We start from the raw sequence: 5,050 nt of genomic DNA, 5'->3' as shown, positions 1-5,050 counted from the left end.
GTTCATTTGAGCAACATCATATAGCATGCAATTAACAATTAAAGGCGGAATCATGCTTACATGTACTCAAAAACAAAACATGACCATGAAATTCAAAGCCTAGTAGATTGGTGAACCAATAATCAACTCAAAAACAAAGTGAGTTGAAATTTACCTTTGTAGATTCCTCTTTGCATAAGCAAAGGCTAATCACCCAAAGAGATAGGGCCTTCATTCCTTGCTTCTTAGATCCATGGATTTGGATGGAAGAATAGGTTCTCCAAGTTCCCAAAATTGAGAACCTCTAAGTCTCTACACCAAGGAGAGATTGGATGATGAATGAGTGACCTTGGAGGATTAGATGACTAGCTAATCACCTCCAAGGTGTTGGCCTCTTTAGAGAGAAAATGGAGAGACAATTCTCACCCATTTTCCCCAAAAATAAACCCTTATTTCACTTAATGAATATTTGGCTATAAAGTCATTTATATAGTCACTTCTTTAAGTGACCTAAATAACCAAAACCCTAATTCATTCCTTATGGCCGGCCATTTAGGGATTTTTGGGCTTTTGGGCTTTAATGAATCTTTATTCATTAAATTGTCATACAACTTAAGTTAATGGGCTTGACGTTCGAAGCCCATTGGGCCTTAAGGTCCAAAACTATCCCGTGGTCTTTAACGAACTTATTCGTTTGATTAATTAACATATTAATTAATCCTTGCCATAAATAATTAAACCATTCAATTAATCTTACTCATTTCATTTATTTCGTCCATCTCTACCTTACACGGTGTACGATCCATTAGGTTCCTTTTAGCGAGGTAGTGGGCGATTAAAACCATTTTACATCGATTGTGAATTGAAACTATTTTCAATTCTCCCTTTAGTGATTACACACGTTTAGGGCTTCCACAAACCATGAGTGACACCTAGCCGTATGTCATGGTTACCCAAGCTAATCAGAAGAGGTGGAGAACCTATTCAGTCTGGGATTACAAATGCAATACGGTCCTTCTCTAATCTAATACTCTTGACCACATTGTTTGGTTTGATAGTTTATTTTCTCATGTCTACTATCCAATGTGTGTCTTGTGCTTATATGATTACCTTGAATGTGATTAGGAACGCATTCCCAAATCTCATTCATACTCTGGCCAGAGATTCAAATCATATCAGAGAGTATTCTCCTTCAAACGGTTTGAAGGTTAGAGATCCCTTGTTGCGCATTCACTTGTCTCCATAGCTAAGCGGCTTGACCCCAACGATGCCGTGGACACCCTCCTGGTGGGATGACTTTGACATAATCAAAGATCAAGGTCTTAACCACAAGACAACTATGATGCCTCAGGTCAAAGGACTACTTTGCATTATCCCAACCATGAGTTCTCATGTGACATGGAATATGAGAACTCTTCGTTGATCGCGTTCAGTGAACTCATTCTCTATTGAGCACCTACCGTACTTGTCTTGATGTCACACACACCAATGACTAGAGACTAATCACTCTCCCTGAGAGAAGACATAGTACGTACCGATCTTGACGGACTGTCAATGCCCAATTGGCAATCCTATGATCAGGAACGTTTAGGATGTGTCTACGAAAGAATGGTCTCAAGAATCTAACTTCATTAGATTACATTCTCCCAATCACAAATTCCTTGGACTTTATTGTTTTAAGCATATAACATTTATATGAGACGGCTCAAACAATAATTTATGCCCTTTATATGTTAAACTAGATTAGTTTAACATGTGAAATGTCCGTAAAGTATCATCACATGATTGGCTTTAGGGCACATTTCCAACAGTTGGCAGCTGGATGTCTTACTTACAGAAGCAGACAAGTCCACGTAACCACTAAGCTGTTTTAACTTTGGCTTTCTCCAATTTCGTAGGTTGCATAGCAAGTATCACAATATTCTAGAACATGGTGTAAGTTGTTCTGCACTTGGCAGTGGTGAAGCTTATCGACTACGTAGCATGTCGGTAGTGGATAAGCTTCGTATATGCATGCTAGCTTGTTTTCACCTTTCACAAGAATGTGCAGTTGTATAAGTTTAGTGTGGCTTTATTAAAATCGTAAGCTATCTTAGTGCACTCGGTAGCAACTTTAGGTTTCCAGGGCAGTCGTCTATAAAGCGTACCATGTAATGTGCCCCCTCCATCTTTAGGGCTCGGTTCCCTGCGAATTAGGCCAAGAGATCCAAAATCCTTCAGTTAGCTAAGTCTTGAAAAAGACCATTATGGTTACTTCTAGGAATCCCGGCGCAAGCCATCGTGCATCTAGTTACACTAGGGCAGCCAGGCTCATCCACGTCTGGATATTCAGAGTGTAAAGTTTATCCTCCTGCTTTGGAGAGCATGGTTGGTCCCTCAGGGGGTGCAATTCCTGCACTAAGTCCCTGCGAAGGGTGCGATATGCTTTTGAAGTGCAAGAAAGATAAGTTGTTGTAATCGAGTTAACTTGTAAATTACTTCTGAATTCCTCATTTAAAAACGAATGAAACGAACGAATAACTTAGCTGTAAAACATTGTTTAACAATTGGATAGTTCTCGGCTTGCGAGGTAGTGCCCATTGAGCTGCTTGAGTCTTCGGGTCTTGATATAGTGGGAGGTCACACATGGTACTTCCTTAAGTTGTAGGTGTTTCATTGTTTCTCGATCTCTTTATCGTTCATGGTGGCAAGGGTGTAATTACCTTTACCGCCTACTTTACTGATATTGTACGGACCTTCCCAAATGGGATCCAATTTTTTGGAGCTTTCTCTGCAGGTAGTGATGAAGGCCTTTCTTAGGACTAGATCTCTGAGTTGGAACTGCCGGATCTTGGCCCTTTTATTGTAACTGGAAATGAGTTGTTGCTGGTAGGTTACGATACGGGTGATGGTCTGCTCGTGCTTTCTTTTGCCAGGTCTAAGCTTATGGCCATCTCCTTACTGTTCTGCTTAATGCTTGGCAGTAGAGTACTGATGTTTGGCACGATGATGTTGGGAGAAATGATTGCTTCTGAACAAAATGCCAAAGAGAAATTAGTCTCACTGGTTGCTTATCTTTTAGTGGTGCGATACGCCCATAGACACCCGGGGAGTTCATCTGGTTATTTTTCCTTCTTGTCGATAAAGGATTTCTTGAGACAATTAAGGACCGTCTTGTTGGATGCTTCGGCCTGCCTATTGCTTTAAAGGTATCTTGACGTGGACATGTGCTGCTTGATGCCATAATTTTGGAAGAACTTCGCCAAATCTTTGCCGATGAATGCAAGCCGTTGTACGTGACGATGACTGAGAAATGCCAAATCGACAAATGATGTTCCTCCATATGAAGCGTTCTACGTTTGTCTGAGTCATGGTGGTCATGAGCTCTACTTCTACCTATTTAGTGAAGTAGTCGGTTATCACGATCATCATGCCTATGCCCAAGTAGCAGGCGGCATAGGTTTTACCAAGTCGATTGCCTATTGCATGAACGGCCAATGGCTCGTTTGCGGATGTAGCCCACTGGCAAGCAGTGCTGGTACCGGCTTGTAACGTTGGTAATGGTCGCACTTTTGTACTAATTCCTTAGCATCTTGGTGTATGCTAGGCCAATAATAGCCTTCGTTAAGAGTTTTCTATGCTAAGGATCGACCTCCGTAGTGATTTCCACAAAATGCCTTCATGGATTGAACTTAGAACCTTCAAGTCATCGGGAGGTGCTAGGCAGCGAAGATGTGGTCCGGTGTAGGATCTTCAGATGAGAATGCTGTTACACATATAGTAGCTTGTTGCCTTGATTTGGTGCTTCCCAAACTCTAATCTTTCCGAGGGGAGCGTGCCGTTGACCAGGTAATCTATAATATAACTTTGCTAGCTGGGAGTTATACTAACATGTGACACTTCGGTCGTTGGATTCACCTCTATACTTGGCTTGTTTAGATATTCCACTAGAATAGAGCGTTTGAATTGGTGGTCGAGGGCGGAGTCTAGGTAGGCTAACGCATCTGCGTGGGCATTGTCTGCCCGCAAGACTTGAGTGAGAGTGTAAGTCTGAAATGCCTCAAGCTACTTGCGTACCTCTTCTAGGTATTATGCCATCCTCAGATGTTTTACCATATGTTCCCCAGTAGTCTGGTTGGTGATTAACTAGGAATCGGAATGAATTGCAAGCTTCTTCACTGCCAAGTCTTTCACCATTGGGAGGCCTGCCAGTAGAGCCTTGTATTCTGCTTCGTTATTGGATGCTTTGAAGCCTAGAGTGATTTCTTGCTCAAGCATTGAACCGTCTCGAGTGACAATGACCATGCCTCATCCTGAGCCTTTATAGTTGGATGCTCCATCAACATGCAAATACCAAAAGTTTCCATTCGATGGAACATGCGCATCTAAAGTGTGCTCGGTTATTTCTGGGGCATCGTTGGGCCGCTCTGTTACGTCGCCTAGGCTATGAAGTTTGCCAAGGCTTGGGCCTTTATTGCATGAATTTTGCTATGAAGTTTGCCAATGGTTGGCCCTTTATTACCATGCGGGGTCGAAAAACTAAACCATATTCGCCGAGTTTCAACGCCCACTTCATTACTCGTTAAGAAGAGTCCAAACCATGTAAGATTGATCTTAGACGATATTGAGTTATGACAATGACTGTGTAAGTTTAAAAGTATGGTCTGAGCTTCCGAGCTAGAATAAATAGCGTCAAAATTAATTTTTCGATCTTTGGATATCTTGTTTCCACATCGAGAAGAGTTTAGAAATGTCGAATACCGGTAGTTGGGCCTCCAACTCTTCTTGTATGAAGGCGGAGCTCACTGCTAAGTAGATGTATAAATCCTCCATTGCTTCCGGCTTGGATAGTAAGGGAGGTGATGTAAGATACTTCTTCAGGCCTTGGAAAGCTTTTTCGCACTCTTCATCCCACTTGTCTCATTATGCCTTTTTGATAGCTTTGAAAAAAGGCGGTGGACCACGAGATGAAGCGATTGAGGGCTGCCGCTTGTTCGGTCAAACTTTAGATCTCCTTCAAGGTGGTTGGAGACTTTATCTCTAGGATCACTCGGATTTGCTTGGGATGTGCTTCTATTCCTCATTGGGTTAC

Source organism: Malus domestica, chromosome 10 (assembly GCF_042453785.1).
Source record: "Malus domestica chromosome 10, GDT2T_hap1".
Taxonomy (NCBI): Eukaryota; Viridiplantae; Streptophyta; class Magnoliopsida; order Rosales; family Rosaceae; genus Malus; species Malus domestica.
The sequence above is the reverse complement of the archived record's forward strand: the minus strand, read 5'-3'. Positions refer to the sequence as shown.